Here is a 19114-nt window from a genome sequence, read left to right on the forward strand (position 1 = left end):
TAATATGCGCTTACCAAGCTTTCTGCTTCAAGTTCACAATGTACACACAGCTGGCAGAAGCTTTAACCTTCATGATTAAGTGATCCAAGTTTCGTTGCTTGAAGAAAAATCAGCACCCGAGTTCCACGTGTTTTTGTGAGCGTTGGTGCAGAGATTTCTCCATGGACATGATCAAAGCACCGTGAATCCATCCCCCAGAGTCAGACTGTCAACATCGAGTCAACATCGAGTTCTACTGGGACATTCACTGTGAGCCACCTGAACTGTGGCGCCATGGACAACAGGCTTCTCCAACATGTCAACACGTCGCTCACAGTTTCTCCCACTGATCAGGTCCCACCACCCGACTCATCGGTTCGACTCCCTGTTGCTTCTTTCTGGTCCCCAGAAATTTGACACAAACTTTGATGCTCGCTCTTTGCTGAAGTTTTAGGAGTTTAAAGAAATGGCTGCGTGCACAAAGATGTGAGTAACTCAGGAGCTGATGTTGATCAAGCGACGACATTTGCAACACTTACTGAGGAGGGTGACAGCTTCTTCCTGCTCCGTGCACCGTTCATGCACAACAGGAGCAGTCTCTGAACTTCTCCATCCACCTTCGTACAAACAGGGACGCAGAGTTCAGAGTCTCACCAGGATGCCAGGTGATAGAAATCACCTGGGTGGGGGGGCACTAAGCCTGTGAGGAGAAGCCCCGTTCACGCCGGCGCTGATGACTGACAGAGAGCTCCTCGCTGCAGCCCGATAAACTCATCTCAGCACCAGAATTAACTCTGTTAACGTGACATTTCAAATTACTGATACGGAGAGGGAGCGGCGGGGAAGAGGCAGCTCTGTTGAACTGACGCGACACTGGGAAGCTACAGTTATCTGTTGTACGATACAATTCAAATGGGAAATAAATCTGAACTCCCACTGAGACTTCTGGACTGTAACAATACTTTAACGACGAGCGTGCATGTCGCTGCAGGGAGGTTCAATCCTGACCTTTTGGAAGCACAACGTGTTACAGGACATCTGAAGTGAAAGGTCTGCGGTGTCAGCATCAGCTAATATTCTCACGTCTTCATCCAATCAGGAGCTGCAGTCCTGATGACAGGTCCAAGCTATGCTCTGTTCCACCAGCATCAGAAACTCCATGTAATCCTTCATTTAATATTTAACAATGCTCCTTGTGTTACTTTATCCTCCATCACATCATCACTAAACATCTTTCAGGAATAAATACATGGATAAGCAAGAGTTTGCTCAAATTAAACGAGGATAAAAACAGAAATCTTCCGAGTCGGCCCCAAAACAAAGAGCGATCCAGATCTACGTTTCAAAGCCCACATTAACAAGGTGACCCAACCTTCTTTTTCCACCTTAGAAAGATAGCTGAGATGCTACGTGCAGATATCAGGGAAGCTAGCTCAGTAAAGACTCATCTCTTTACTTTAGCCTTTAACTAACTGCTCTTGGAGCTCTCTTGAACTTGCCTGCACTTTGAACTATTTCCTTTAAAAGGCCTATTTCTTTATTTTATACCTGAACTCTACTCATGCATTTTATCTGTTCTTACTCATCTTATTTCTTTTCTATATTTTTAAATGTTCCTTGATATCTGTTTTTATGTGAAATACTGCATGTCATTTTCTTGCTTTAAATGAGATCTGCAGCACTTCTAGATTGGCTGCACTAACACAGGGGAACCATCTGGTTTAACTGACGCCCAGCGGTTACCGAAGCTTGGTTGATTTTTCAGCTTCTCCCTGATCCCTTCTAACAGCCTGCTTTTCAACACGGTGATGGGTTCTCAGTCCTCCTCTTGAACCCTTAAAGTTCTTGTTTGAATGTGCTTGTGTGCAACGATTCAGCTTTAATCACAGATGGCCTTCTGCATGTCGTGTTTAAACTCTCACAACTCGTGCTGCTGTGGAACTGAAACTCGATTCCAGGACTAGGTTTTCACACTTTAATGAAACTGACAATCTGACCTTATTGACCAGTGTGCTGCTGTCTACAACGACCAACACATCTACTGGACTCTGATGACCTTTGTCACCTTAATCCAGGATTTAGTTCATGCTACAGCAGATATCTCTCTGAGCTGCAAGGACCAGTTCGACCCTCTCTCATCTAAATGTTTTATTTCAGAGTCTATCTTTGTGTAACTTCTGTTTTGTAACGTTTTGTCCTATTTTCCGAAGCTCTTCTGCCCTTCTAGTGTTTTTTCTCCCTTGGAGCTTGAACTGCTTGCCTGGTTGCACCTGTTAATCTAGACCAAGGCCTGATGAGCTACGAGGTCGCACTGATTTACGTCACTTCTCATGACATGCTAGCAGAGCTGACACTCACCTGGGAGGAGGGGGTGCGGGGGTGTGTGTGTGTGTGTGTGTGTGTGTGTGTGTGTGTGTGTGTGTGTGTGTGTGTGTGTGTGTGTGTGTGTGTGTGTGTGTGTGTGTGTGTGTGTGTGTGTGTGTGTGTGTGTGTGTGTGTGTGTGTGTGTGTGTGTTTGTGGACATCTTTGTCTTGTGGTAAAAATGGATGGGGCAGGTTGAAGGTTTGACCTTGGCAGCTACTCTCCTGAGAATTAGTCACAAAAAAAAAAAAAGCAGCAGCCTGGGTAAAAGTGTACAACCTCATTTCAATAGAAGTTGGGGCACAGTGGAAATGTAAATAAAAACAGAATGTGATGATTTGCAAATTATGTAAGCACGTCATTTTATTGTCTTATGCAAAATATGTGCTCATTTTGAATTTGATGGCACCAGAACATTTAAAAAAAGTTGTGACAGGGTCAACAAAGACTGGATAAGTTGTATAATAGTGAACATCTGACAACTAATCAGGTTACCTGGCAACAGATCAGTAACATGATTGGATATAATAGCACTGCATTAAAAACACACTATTCTGGAGTGGAAATCACTGCATGGGCTCAGGAACACTTGTGAAAACCATCGTCTGTGAACACAGTTCATCGCTGCGTCCACAAATGATGTTAAAACTCTCCAAAGAAGAAACCAGATAGAAACATGATCCAGAAACACCGCCGCCTTCTCTGGACCGAGATCATTGAAGATGGACTGAGGTGAAGTGTTCCTGAGCCCATGCAGTGATTTCCAGTACAGAATCATGTCTGTTTTTAGGGCTAGAAGATCATGGCCATTGAGTTTTTTTTATCAACTTTTTGGGAAACAGGTTTGTACTTCCTTCAGTGAATCCAGATTCAGATTTAAGTCATAGAACATCGTGTGCACTTTAACTGAATACTCCTTCCAGCACCAATAGTTTGTTGTTTAGGTGAATTTCTTTTGATATAACGTTGCAAAGTATTTTATCTGTCCTTTGAATCCTGAGGTAATTAAGTTATTATGGAAAATTAAGGCAGGTATTCAACATTGACCTGCAGGATACAGCAATCCATGTTTCAAACTGTAGTTCCCATGCAACTACTGTGACAGAATATCCTCATTTATTGACTTATAATACAAACAGGCACATTAGTCTATAGTTTTATCATTGTACTTTTGCTATTTTAAATACAGTTCCTGGATGTAGCGGCTGCACATTTATTGCATTTGTTGCCAATTGTACTTTGTGTTTGCAGTAAAGTGCCTGTAAGAGGCTTTAACTGTGAATCCATTACCTCTAAAGGTTATGTTGAAGTGTTGCAGGTCCTGGTACGCTGCCAGTTGATTCTTTTCATAGATGTTTCTTTTCCTCTATTCATGACCTGACAGCCTTTCATCTTTTCCCCTTATTTCCACAGCAGATATGAGAACATTTGCGCACAGGAAAAAGTCGGATAGTTCTGAGCTACAGAGTTGTGTTCAGTGAAGCCGCTCATTATAAGTAAGCGTGCTCCTGAACAGTGTAGCCTGAGGACGGCACTTAAATAAATGTAGTCAGTTCAGTTACCGGAGAGCTGCTGTGGAGAGATATACTTCCTGTGCTGCATGCCCGGCCAACATAAAGTGAGTCATATCTGCATCATGGAGGAAGTGGACGGATTAGAGCGTGATGCAATGATGTGGAGTTTATTGTATTGAGTCAACTGAAATCCCACGACACACATTCATGTAGTCAAACAACTGCTGGAGGTTTTAAACTGCACGCACCTCATGCTGTTCACTTTCCAACTCTTTCTCCAGATGTTAAGATCGACCATTCCTACAAGTCTGAGAGACTGATGCACGCTTTTACATCAGGCAGGCTGGGCTACTGTAACGCTCTCCTGTCTGGTCAACCCAAAAACGTTGGAAATCAGCTGCAACTTATTCAGAACTCAGAACCGAGTGCTTACCAGGACCAGACGGAGACAACATATTACACCTGTTTTAAAGTCTTCACATGGGTTGCCTGTCTGCTTCTGTATTGGTTTTAACACTCTTCTGCTTGTTTTTAAAGCACTACATGGTCTTGCACCATCTTATATATCACACCTGCTGACAGACTATGAACCAGTTCGGCCCCTCAGGTCCTCTGGTGTCTTTCAGTCGGCCCTCCATGCAGGACTAAAACTTTTGGTGAGTCAACTGTTAGCTGCTGGAACAGACTGCCAGAGGATCTGAGAGCTTTGTAAACGTGCCTCTTCAGCTTTGCTTTAATGGCTTTTATATTAAAATTTTATTAGAATTCCTTTTAAAAGTTTATTTTTATCGATTTGTTTTCCTTTATTTATTTCCTCCACACTATCATACCTTTCAGCATCTGTTTATCTACTTTAACATACTTGTAATTTGTCTTATTCATCCTACCTTCTGATTAACTGTAACTTTGATCTTTTTAATGTATTGTCCTCATTTTTATACTCATTTTTAGAGTTCTAGTTCTTATCTCACTCTATTTTACCAGTCTTACTGTTGTTGTTTTAGCTTTTAATCTATCTTCTACATTTATTTTATCTCTACCGTCTCGTTTGCGTTGGTCTCAGTGGTATTTATGTTGTTTTAATTTCTTTTTAATTTGTTCTCAGTTTTATCTGCACCTCTGATTGGGTTTAGGTAGAAAAGCAACTTGGTTAGGCTCAGGAAAAGATTAGAAAATTGATTTAAAATGTTGTTGTTGTCAGGTTATAATAATAACTATGCATTAAGGTTACAGAAGAGTTGGGGTTGAAAGTAACTCTAATATCTGCTTGAAACAGGAACCAAAGAGAGGCCTCCCATCTTAAAGTCAAATGTTTTGTCGACCCATCCAGCCACCCCAACCTCCTCCCTACAATATATTATACTAAGTCATCCATTTGCTCCTGTTATTACTTTGATGGCCACAAGAGAGTGCTGTCACAATTCAACTTGACCATAGGACAGTAATAAACTGCTGTTAATAAACAAATGACCAGTAGTTTTGGCATTAAACTATAGAAACTGTTCATGAAGATTTGTGTCTTTGGTTTAAACCACAGAACCTGAAGCTGGCAGCTTTGGTGCAGCAGTTCCCAAACATGTTTGTACGTACGTACATGTACACAGATGCTCCAGTTTGAATTGTATTAGACTTAAAGATAAGAAGTGACGACAAATCACGTTACATGATCGCTTTCATTTTCTTCTAAATCCAGATTTGCTTCTTTTCAAGGTTTTAAAGACGAACAAACAAAACAAAAAGAGGCTGCAGGTATTTTATTGAGATTTTATTGAGAGCATGCTGTTGATGTATGGAGAGACGGATCACAATAATGATGGGAACACACAATGCTGAGGACAATGACTCATCTTCCACCAGCAGCCCAACCGATCATTAAACCGAGTGCCATTTTCAGTCGTCTCAGATTCACATTTTAATGGGGTCATTTAGATGTACGTTGTTTTTTTATTCTGTTTTCTATTTCCTGTTCCATGAATAAATGGTTTTCCAGTTTGATGTTGAAGAGCTGCTGTTCAGCTGTCAGGAGAGAAACCTACTGGATATATGAGAACATATATGGATATACACATATATATGTTAAATATTCCTTTTATCTGCAGAAGTTCTGACACTTTGATACTTGAATAAAAGGCCATTTTCACTTGATTAGCCTCTTGATACGTGAACCCAAGGCGGCAGCACCTCTAATGGAAGCCTAACAGGTAATATCCAGGTGTTCTGCTCCTCTACAGGTCAGCACACGTCCTCGCTCACTGTCCTCCCGTCAAACTAGAAAAAAAAGAAAGACTGTCTTTGCTTTTACTTCACTGCTTTAAGCTCACAGGGAGCCGATGCAAAGCGACAAACATGAACCTGTCAGGTAGAAGCAGCACGCTTGATGTTCGCACCTTCATCCTCATAAGGGAAGATGTAAGAGCGGTGTTTGTGTGCTCTCACATATTTCTACAAAAAGAGAAGATCATGCTGACATATTTTAATGTAAATCACTGTAGTACTGGTTTCTGAACGTACCGTCAGAGTCTTTATGTCGACAGTTGGTTTTCCAGAAGGCATCTTCGAAATGTGGATCTCGTTTTACAGCTGTTTTAAAGTGGTTTTAAATTCAATTGTAGTTCAATGTTATGTAATTTAGCGTGAAAGATACTCGGTGTGCAATTCCTCCTGGAGTCTCATCCACTGCATGGATGAATGGTTTCGTAGCCATCTTTGTGCTGACCTTTACAGATGGGAGGCCGGTGAACCAACTGCTTCCTCCTGATGCTTCAAGTTCTCTTGAAAAACTAAAAGATACTACTTGAAAACTGATAAAACATAAATCTAATGGTCTCTGTGTTTCCTTTGACCCACTGCTGTGCACTCAGATAAAATACGGTGATGATTGACCCCCTGAGGCTGGAGGGTGGAAAAAAAAATCCCCCAATGGTACTTGATGGTTGGTGAGAACTGCAGTTGTAGTGGGTGGTGTTCCCCCATCAGGGCAGCAGTGAGCCCATTTTAAACGCCAAAACAAACTTGCAACACAAAGGTGAAACTCTTTCCATCTGGGACTGAACTATTTGGTCACAAACCAAAGTGTTGGATGATGAATTTTGACCCAATGATGGTGCGTTAAGTCAAAGCATCAGAGAACTGTTATCGTGGACGTACATTTTTTGTGTTTTGTGAAATGACACATTCAGGAACGTCGCCTTTACTCTTAATGGAGCTCCGCTGTCACAAGAAAACACATGTTGACATCTCTTCATGCTTTAAAATGATTCAGAACAAAAGAGTCTTTTTAGTATGGCAACATGTTTTAGCTTGTTATGCCACTCTTTACTTTATGATGTTGTTAACACAATTAACTTTTCTTATCTCAATAAAAGAATACGAAAATTAAAAGTGACGCTTAAAGAGATGAATCACATCAGATTGTAGTCAAACGACCTTTTTAACATTGTAGTAAAGTGTCCTGACCCTCCATTTATGTTCAAGAAATGAGAAACTACATCACAACAACACATCTTTAATAAGAGTTTGATAACTCTTCCCCAAATATGACTTCATTTTACTTTCAGTGTCACAAATTTGAAACTTCCAAATTGAATGGGAGTCTATGGAGCCGGAGGCTTTTTGGAGCCGACCTCTAGTGGCACTCGCTGGTATTGCAGCTGAAGACACTTCTGGATCAGAACTATTTTACAGACCTGAAGCTACGAACTCTTTTAGAAACAGTCTGTGTGCTAAATACATGACTTTCAGATGACAGTGATATCAGTCTAATTTTCTGACTTTAAATAAGATATTTCAAATTTCCATTCTTTGTATTTCATATAATAGGAATGATTGCCAAAATATTTTTTTATTTTGTGATTAGCACCAAGGATTCAATGGTCTTAAAATGCCTCTGATCCATCTGGACTCATGTTTTTTTGTGATCAGAAACTCAGAGATGGACAGATGCACCTCTTTATTTTCTCTGAATTTTCATATCCGAGGCCACAATACAAACTGGGCAAATTGGGACTTTTAGATTATTATTGTTTGTAGTTTTCAAAATGTCACCACAGTGGCTCCATAAGAGCTGAATAAAGACTAAATTATGGACAGATTGAAGCTGAATAACAGTAATTACTTTCACTGCTGTCACTTTACAACATGAAGTACACAATGAACACTGAGAACAGGAGCACGGTGTCTCTGCACGACACTCACAAACGCTCTCCACTGAGGGAGGACAACATTAGTGCAGCAGCGAACTCACACCACTTATTTATGATGCATGCTCCGTTTGTTCAGGCATGTATGCGAGTCAGCCTCATCTTTCACTGTCATCCTCTCCTCCTCAGGAACGGATCACTTTCCAGGACAAACTCCTCACCAGTGGTTCCCTGTGTAATTATCGACAGCACTGACCCCCCCCCCCCCCCATACCCCCATGATTTATTGTCATTATTTTAGCAGGAGATAAAATGTAAATCTGGATAATGGCTGTCATTTTCAGGATCACTACGGGGAAACTTAGCATACAGATTGATTATCGTCCGTTGGCTGGTCAGAGTCAGAAATTAAGGAGTGAGTCATTTTCAAATTATGGCGGAGGATGCTTTGTGACGGTCCGGACTGAGAGAACATCACGGTTCTGTAGTTTTAACCCGGTTTCTGGAGGAGCACGTTATCACCGGGAAGGATGTGTGAATTTAGACAGCAGCAAAGAATGACTTCATTTCATCTGCAATCTGGTTTGAAATGCAACTGAGAAATGGGAAATCAATTTATGCAAATATGTGTATATTATATATGTGGATCTAATATTGCAATATTAATACTAGTATTTTTACTTTTACAAAACTCATCCCAATTAATCTCACATCCAAAATGGAAAGATGCAACTGAAAACACATCTTTTTATTTGATCTATTTAGATTTTTGCATTTGAACATAAAGATGCCACTTATTCATTAAATGGATTTCACCACTTTATTCTAAACTGTCTCAGAGCTGAATGAGAAAAACTGCAATGAGGTGCAACAGACTTTAGTTTATTATTATCATTATTATTATTATTCTTCCCAATTGTACAAAATGAAACAAAAACAATTCTAGTGATTCAATAAAATATTTCCATAAATCCATAATCTGTCATGTTTTCATATAAACCAAGAAAAATCTGAAATTTTGAGGATTTTCAAACAATCAGTACAATTCCCAGTTGATCAATCAAACTGAAGCCGATCAGTAAAATTGATCATGTTAACTCTGAAGGTCAGATTTCCTGCAACTGGATTTTTTTTCATTGAAACAGCGTTCAGCTGGATTTGATCGACTCTTTAGAGGCTCGTTCAGGTAAATCAACCTGTAGAAATCAATCAGCTGTTAGAAATACAGATGAAATATGTCCTGGACCCGAACACACGACTCTGACAGGAGGACTCAAGACAAACAAAAGTTTACTTAGAAATAAATGGTGCAAAGTGGACGCCGACGGGAAAAGAAAGCACGAGGTTGGTATTTATGCTGGCTGGGGGTTGTTAAGTGACAGCAGCTGGGCTGATTGTGTTGCTGGGAGCAGGTGAGGTGGGCGTGGCACCAGGAGAGCAGGTGAGGTGGGCGTGGCACCAGGAGAGCAGGTGAGGTGGGCGTGGTATCAGGAGAGCAGGTGAGGTGGGCGTGGCATCAGGAGAGCAGGTGAGGTGGGCGTGGTATCAGGAGAGCAGGTGAGGTGGGCGTGGTATCAGGAGAGCAAGTTGGAGGGAGAGAGGAAGAGACACACAGGAGACCTCTGGTGGACAGAGGTAGAAACACAGGGAGGCACAGAGACACATAGATCCTATTTAATACTGTTTTCACTGGATTTTTTTTTTATTTTTTTTTTTTATATATGATGACTTTATATAAAGAATATATTATTGGCCTGTTCTTGGGAGGCCTGACAAAGATCAGTGTATAGTTGGGTCTCCTTGCCATGTTCTTTTTTTCACAATAGACATTTCAACTCCAAACTTCTACTAAGATTTCATTTCAATAAACTGTCTGAGGGCCAAAGTAAAAAAAAAGTAAAAAATTAGATCAAAATAAAAGACTTCCACATCAGTATTAAAATACAATTCACAGTAACATCACCATCTTCCTTCTTTCCTTCCTTCCTAACAACACTTCTGTTTTTTATTTACTGTTAGCAGGATTTAGAATACAGAACTTTTAATGGTGTATTTTTCTACAGATATATTCGCTGTACTGTCTTTATTATAAGTAGTTCAGAATATCTATGTTAAATAAAATGTACGTTCAAAATCCAGAACTGTTTTGGTGCACTTATACATGACACAATAATACAATGAATCAGATCAAATCTATATATAGAGGATTAGAATACTTCTTCAGGTCAGAAAAGCCTAAATAAATCTCAAATAAATGAAACTTGTAATCTTGTAACTATGCTAATATGTTAATATGTAACTGTTTATATGTTTTACCCTGAAACTCTCAGTGTGTATCACAGTCTGATGAAGCTCCTCATTACACTTCTATAATATATGACGCTCTGCAGCTCTGCTAATGGTCATAGACTCCACATGGAAGCTTTAAAAAACACCCTGTGACCCTGCTGCTGAATATTCAGGCAGATTTTAAAAAATGTCATCACTTCATGGGAAATTATAGAGAAGAGGTAAATTACATTTTGAGTAATGCACCTCTAAGAGGACCCTCCTTCTAAAATTTATCATAAAAACTCAAACTGAATGTCCTGAATGCAGCCGGCTCTTCTTCACTCTGATATATACATATTAGTGGTGGTGGTTTATGTGTGTCGAGCCCCCGCGGACGTACAACACTAAAAATACTTCTGTAACACTGCAGCAACATTTGTCAGAGAACAACTTTACATTATAGAACAATTCTGCACAAATAAAGAAGTTTTCCTCTTTCTACACTCTGAATCAAAAAAGGTTTCCTCCTTAAAACATGAGGGATTTAACAGGAACCTTATTAAGTATGTTAGAAATACTCAGGAGTCTGCAGAGATGACTGAAATATGATTCTTCAATAAACATGTCAGAAGTTTCATGTTGAATCATCTTCAAGCTGAAATCACCTTTTTCCCAGAAAATGAGAAATGTGGACACGTTTGCTTCATCCACGATGTGCTGATGGATGAATTTGTAAATAGTATAGTAATACTCTTCCTCTACCTCCACCCGTCTACACTTCATGAAGTGGAAAGACCCACTTTGGAAGTTGAAGGACAAAACTCTGTTGGTCTGAATCTGTATTTCTGTGTGGAAAAAGAAGCATATGGACATTTAATGTTCATTGAGAGCTTTTTAAAAGTTTCCTGTGTTGTCTCTGCAGAACAGAGTTAGTCAGTAAAGTCCTTCCTGTGGGAGGAGAAGCTGAAGAGTCCGCTCTGAAACAGAGGAAGAGTCCTGCAGCAGCAGCTTTATCAGCCGGACTGAAGGCTGCTTGCAGATAGTCGGTCTCAGGGGTCACTTCACTTCTCAGTGATGTGCAGAGCAGCTGAAGATAACGCCAGCAGCTCCGAGTCCACAGTGTTTACCTAAAACATCCAATTCATCCGTTTCAAGAAGGAAACGTCAACACAACACTTCCTGTGAAGAAAGTGGCACATTATGAACTCTCCCTTCACAATTTAAGCACGGCAGTTAGAAATGCAGTTTAATTTGATGATGAAATGATGCAAATATTAAAATGCACGTACTTTTTCCTGCATATTACATGTTATGTAAAAGTAGGAAACATCCAGCTGTTAAACTTTAGAAAGGAGAACAAATGTGCATATTCATAGATTCTGGGTTTTACAGTTCAGGAAGGATTTGTAATCAATTGAACTTTATTGTGGAAAAACAGCTGATTTTTATTCAACAATATTAGGAGTTATACAACTAGTAGCTCCGCCCCCAGAAATCTGATTGGTCAACTGTGCATTTGGAACAAATCATCATGACATCACACCCTGCTCAACACTAGAAATATGACTCCACCTCCTCACTGGAATATATAACTGAATTTAATATAATACTGTATTGATATAATGTAGTTTCTACTTGTTTTAGGTCTATTAAATGACCCGTTTGGTGAAGTCGGGTTGAGACTGAGTTCAGCCGGCCACACCAGAGTGTGTTTGACCTTCCTCCACTGTGTCCTTTTTATTGCTGCCTCAGATCCTGTGTGTGAAAGGTTCTGTGATGTCGTGGCCGGTTGAGGATATCGGTGCTCTGAATGTGTGTTTGGCTTCGTCAAGCTCAAGACTTCACATCACAAACCAAATCTCTGCTGAACACGTTTTCAGCTGTTTGTGTCTGAAGAGATTAACTTAACAGGTTGAATGTGAACGCAGGAACGATGTGACTACAGTTGTTAATCATAAATAATGAATTAATAAATATATGTAATGTCCAATGTTAGTCTTTACTGGTTGATGTTTTCTAGCTGTATCATGCAGGAGAACACGTCGTATTTTTGTAGTTTTCTTTTCTTTTAAGATGCTTTATTGAAAATATTTAACAAACATTGGAGAACAATTTAAAGAATATCAAATACATCCAAACATAGAAAGAACAGAACATCAGGGAAGTGTTGAACTTAGTGAATATGTTTCTTCAACTCTTTGTTGAAGCCGATAAGGTTTCACGTTCATGAATATGGGATTTGTCCATTTAAAGCAAAGATTTATCACGAGTGTTTTTCTGTTCATGCAGGAGACACAACAACACATTCTTCCAAAATAAAGTCAATCTTTCATCAATATTTGATGTCGTATTGGACGTGCTCAGGTCGTCATGGAGACGTGCTGTCCCACAGCTCAACCTGAGCCTTCCTGTGTAGCAGAATCATGTATTTTGCATCCTCCTGAACACACTGACTGCAAACAGCTTCTGTTAGAAAAGGTCAAACCCGTCCTCCTCCTGCTTCTGCTTTTCCATCTCACAGTCTTCATGTGTTGGATGTGAACGTGGCAGAAAATGACTTCCTCTCCAGCTCTGACCGTTCACACCGTTTCCTTCCTCACACTTTTGTTTTCCATCTGCCTCCTGCTTGGTGTTCGACGACCTCGCCGGTGTTTTTGCTGTGATGTGAGACGGGCAGAAGAAGAAGAGCCCGGCGGAGGTGGAGATGGAGTGTGAAGACACTTTCTGACACATTTTTTCTGTCTCTTTCCAAAATTGCGTCAGTGTGGAGACATGCAGCAGAAATCTATAAACTTATTCAGAAGATCTCAGATATCTGTGAGCAACAGGAGGCTGCAGACGTTCAGCTAAATGCTGACTGGAAAGAATCCACGTGAAAATATTTCAACAACTATCTGATAGATTGAGATGAAATTTCACAAAGTACTTTGAATTAATTCTGATAACTTTCATAATTATTTGACTTCTCGTCTAAATTCCCAAATGTTTCAGACCGTTGCCTTTCAGCTGCGATGCTGTCTTAGCTCCATGGCAACCTAATGTGATTTCTATGTCAAAAATCTTTTATATTGTGTATATATATCAGTCAGCTTCTTTCAGCTAAGGTTAAATCCTTTCTCTCCACCAAAGACCTGGAGAAAGTTGTTCATACTTTTATCTCCTCCAGGTTGGACTGTTGAATCCTTTGTGTGCTGGAATCAGCAGCAATCTGTAAACACACCTTCAGTTGTTGCAGCGAGATGTTTAACTGGTGCACGCAGGCGTGGACACATTTCTCTGATCTTAAAATCCCTTCACCAGTCCAGTACAGAGTTCATTTTACAGTTTTAATATTTGTTTTTAAGTGTCTGAATGGATCGTATCTGTCCGACATCCCATCGCGCTCACTCAGGTCTCTGGGACCGTTTCTAGTTGTTCTTAGACCTAAAATTGCTCCTAAACTCTGGAACAACCTTCCTCTTCATCGTCGTCATCTCCACCTCACCAAAGTTTAAAAGCTGTTTAAAAACCTATTTATTTGCCCGGCCGATCTGCTTTGATCTTAACGCGGCACTTTTGTGTGATTTGTGTTAGTTTGTCTTGATTTTAACGTTACTTACTTTTATTAATTCAGTCTTTTCAAATGTCTGACTGCTTATCTTTGTGCAGCACTTTGGGAAACCTTTGTTGTGTTAAAATGTGCTCTACAAATACATTTTGACTGATCACTTATTTTCTCTCTGCAGATACCAACAGGTTTTTAAATGAAATCAAATTCAATGCTTTAACTGTCCAACAGGCTCCTGGTTCAGAATCAAAGTCTACATGTATTAATCAGACCAGATAGATAGACAGGTGATTAATCCTGATATCAGTAAAGCAGAGATCATTAGTAAAGTACAATTGATTGAATAAAAGACACTTCATCAAGCGATGTCTCCGGGAGACGTAGCTCTTTAAAGAACTCAGCAGAAGATGTGCTGCAGAAAAGTTCACTAAAAACAAACTAAAGAAGAAGGATGAACTCGACGACTAACTATTCAGAAAACTCATGGAAACAGAAATACAGATGAAACTTCCTCCTTTACTTTAGAGGCAGTTTTTATTCTGTCCAACGAGTTTATAAGACACCAAATCAAAAACCCAAAGTATTATTACCTGATGAAAACAACAGTAGGAGTTAAGAGCCGGCTGTCTTAGAACAGAGGAAGAGATGACATCATGTAAAAATGAGAGATCAGTGAATGACAGTTAAACAGTACTGCTGATGTTTTTAGATGGAAAAGCAAAACTCAATCTGGCAAATTTCAGTTTTCCATAATTGTAAGTTTCCATATTTCACTTGATGGTCTTCCAGAAACATAATAAAGCAGATTATTTTTGTTTTATAATTTCTTATTTTCCAGACCTGAGACATTATTCTGTCTTCACCAGCTGATTGGACCAAACTGACTGTAAAGGAGTCACTGAGCAGAGCTCCTGTAGTCAGTGAGCTGAAGGTCACACCCACCTGCCTCTCCTGAGACCTGATTGGTCCTCCTCGTGTCCTCGTTATCACCGTGTCTCTCCATCAGGCTCAGTGTGGTGATGCATGAGAATCAGTGGAGCAGTAACATGCTGCTGAACACCAAACACCATCCGACCTAATGAAGAGGAACACGTGGCCCTTAAAGGGTAATACACAACATGATGTGTTGCATCATATCCACACTGCACAGATGAACACATCATCATGTACACTACACACACTACACACACTACACACACTACACACACTACACACACTACACACACTACACACACTACACACACTACACACTACACTACACACACTACGCACTACACACACTACACACTACACTACACACACTACGCACTACACACACTACACACTACACACACTACACACACTACACACTACACTACACACACTACACACTACACACACTACACGCTACACACTACACACTACACTACACACACTACACACACTACACACTACACACTACACACACTACACACTACACACACTACACACTACACACTACAAACACACTACACACACACTACACACCACACTCTACACACTACACACTACACACTCTACACACTACATAATCTACACACTCTACGCACTACACACTCTACATACTCCTTACACTCTACACACTCTATACACTACACACTACACACTCCACATACTCCACACACTCTACACACTCTACACACTACATACTCTACACACTCTACACACACTACACACTACACACACACTACACACCACACTCTACACACTACATACTCTACACACTCTACATACTCTACACACTCTACACTGTACACACTCTACACTCTACACACTACATACTCTACACACTCTACACACTACATACTCTACGCACTCTACACACTCTACACACTCTACACACTCTACACACCGATGTTTACTGTGACAGGACGTTCGGATGGTTTAAATTGGGGCCAGTTTACTGCAGATTTCACATATTTTCTTACTTAGTTGGACAATATGGAAAGAAAAAGTACAATATCAGAAAAAATATTTGTTTATACCATTGAACACATTTTTTGTGTTTAATTCAAGATAATAGTATCTTCCTTGTTTCTGCAGAAGCAGTTTTTGACCTTTTTCCTTTCTGGTTTTATATATAACATGTTTGATATCACCAGTTAAAGGCTTAAACCGAAGACATTTCTTTTACAATTCAATATATACATATAAACTGCTGATATTATCTATCTGCATAAATATATATAACAGCAAATAAAAAGCATACTTGGTTTTATTTTTGCTTCACGGTTAACCCAGTAAATTGGTAAGTATTGTGCACTTAAATACCATTTTTTTTCACTTTGGTGGTCTCAAAGCGTTTTACAATTCGCTTTCATTCACAAACCTATGGTGCGCCAATCTGGAGCAACTTGGGGTTCAATGTCTTACTCAAGAACACTTCAACATGAGCGCAGGAAGAACCAGAAATTGAACCACCAACCTAATGATTGGTGGACAACCCACTCTACCAGCTGAGCCACAGCTGCCCCAATAAAAATATAACTCTTTAAACATGTACGGTTTTAACACTACAATCAAAATGTGTTTGTCAGGTTTCAGGCGGTGGACCTGAGTGTCCTTATGTGAACCAAACATGTCCAAAACCTCTTCAGATTGGCGAAAAAATATTTTACTTTTTCAGTTTGTTGTAGAAAATTGAAGGCTAAATAAGTCTATGTTAACACAATAAAAATAAGAACGTGCCAAATATGAACATGGAAAGAGTTATAATCCTTGTATGCAAGAAATTTACTTTCACTCTTTGTTTTTGAGAGAAATATTGTGTTTTCTGCTCTGCTATGTTTGTCTGAAAGCTGCAGTAACTTTGCAGATTAAGAATCAATTATGTGAAAAAACAACAACACTATATAAAGTAGTTAACGTTAGCTCCATCTCAACACTCTGCAACATAAGAATAAGAAGTATCAAGTTTAAAAACCTCTGAGTAGGCTGACTGTGAGAGGCCTGAGGCGGACAGATGAAGCTGACTCAGGGATACGATGCAGAACATTTGTATTGTTCTTTAAAGGTCTTTGCTCTACTTTCCAAAGAGAACAAAATACAATTCTATGAATACACTGGTACGGAGTGATAAAAGAGACCAAACTATGAACATTAGTTATTTAACAAGTGAATTAAATAATGAATTATACACCCCTTCTTAAATTGACAAGGTAGACATTTTATTAGTTTCCTGTCTGGCGCCCAACTATGATTCTGGGGAGAAAACTACACTACAAATGAACTCACGTGAGGTACAAAGAGAGAAAGCTGTATATGTAGCTTCTTGATTGGACTGATTGCAGACAGCTTCAGTAAACAGAAGTTTGGCTTTCTCTCTCATACTCTACTATGTGTTATGAAGCTGACAGTCAGCTGAGGTCAGATCAGGAACACAGCACAGAGGGGGATATGAGGTTAAACCTGGCTGCAGGCAGGAGGAGGAGGGATGGGGGTGGGGCTGAGGGGGGTGGGGAGTTCCTTTCAGGTAGGTGTGCTTGTTTTCTCCACTGCATGGCTAATGGTCAGGTGACTTCTTACTCACCCCATGCGACCATGACCAGACACCCTTCTTTTGACAGGACTTTTCCTGATTGGAGTCTTGTGTTCTTTATTTAGTTAGTTTTGTTAGAATCCAACTGATCCGGTTTTCTATTTTTTTTTATTTTTTTTAATTTTATACACTTTATTAATCCCCGAGGGGAAATTTCTTCACTACAGCAGGGGGGCTCTCAGGGGGGAGATGCTGCAGCAGGCTGCCACGACCGCGGCGCCACAGGGGTATTCATAGCCAATCAGATCAACTCCTCTCATCCCCTTCAAAACTGCAGTATCGTCAATTTGTAATGAGTGAAGAAGGAGCGACTCCTCCATCCAAACTTTAACCAGGAGGAAACTGACAGACTTGTCAGGAGGTCCATCCATCCATCCATCCATCCGTCCGTCCGTCCGTCCGTCCGTCCGTCCGTCCGTCCGTCCGTCCATCCATCCATCCTTCCATCCATCCATCCATCCATCCATCCATCCATCCATCCATCCATCCATCCATCCATCCATCCATCATCTTCCACTTATCCAGGTCAGGTTGTGGTGGCAGCAGGCCAAGCCAGCTGACTCAGACTTCCCTCTTCCCCGCAATATTTTCCAGCTCATGCTGGAGGATCCGAGGCGTTCCCAGGCCACCTGGAGATATAATCCTCCAGATGTTCTGGGTCTCCTGCCAGTCGGGCATGTCCAGAAAACCTCCAGAGGGAGGCGGCCAGGAGGATCCTGATCAGATGCTGAACCACCTCAGCTGACTCCTTTCCACACGAAGGAGGAGCGCTTCAACTCCATGTTCCCTCCTGATGTCCAGCTCCTCCCCCTCTCTACCATCTCTAAGGCTGAGCCCGACCTCCTACGGAGGAAACTCATTTCGGTCGCTTGAAGCAGCGACCTCGTTCTTCCGGTGACGACCCAGAGAGCTGCTGACCATCGGAGAGAGACGGAGCGTAGATCGACCGGTAAACTGAGAGCTTCGTCTTCCAGCTCAGCTCCTCTTCACCAACACGGCCAACAGGACCACATCATCTGCAAACAGCAGAGATGCGATCCGGAGACCCCCGAACCCGACGTGCTCCTCCCCCCTGGCTGCGCCTAGATATCCTGTCCATGAAGGTCACAAACAGGACCGGTGACAAAGGACAGCCCTGGCGGAGGCCACGCCCACCGGAGGCCACGCCCACCGGAGGCCACGCCCACCGGAAACATGTCTGACTTATTGCCCAGAATAAGAACACAGCTCCTACTGCGGTTGTACAGATACCGGATGGTCCGTTGCAATGGGTCCGGCACCCCATACTCCTGCAGCACCCCCCACAAAAACCCCCAGGGGACCCGGTCAAAAGCCTTCTCCAAGTCCACAAAACACATGTAGACTAGATGGGTAAACTCCCAGGACCCTCCAGTAGTCCTGCGAGGGTAAAGATATGGTCCACTGTTCCACGACGAGGACGGAATCTGCACTGTTCCTCTTGAATCTGAGGTTCGACCAACGGTCAGAGTCCTTTCCAGCACCCTGATATAAGCTTTGCCCGGGAGGCTGAGTAGTGTGATACCCCGATAGTTGGAGCAACTCTCCGGTCCCCCTTTTTGAAAATGGGAACCACCACCCTGGTCTGCCAGTCCATGGGCACTGTTCCCAACCCCCATGAGACATTGAAGAGGCGTGTCAGCCAAGACAGCCCAGAAATGTCCAGCGCCTTCAGCATCTCAGGGCGGATCTCCTCCACCCCCGGCGCCACCGAGGATCTTTTTGACT

This window comes from Brachyistius frenatus, unplaced genomic scaffold (assembly GCF_029030835.1).
Source record: "Brachyistius frenatus isolate BFR_SWC_R1_liver_20210118 unplaced genomic scaffold, ASM2903083v1 Contig_297, whole genome shotgun sequence".
NCBI lineage: Eukaryota > Metazoa > Chordata > Actinopteri > Embiotocidae > Brachyistius > Brachyistius frenatus.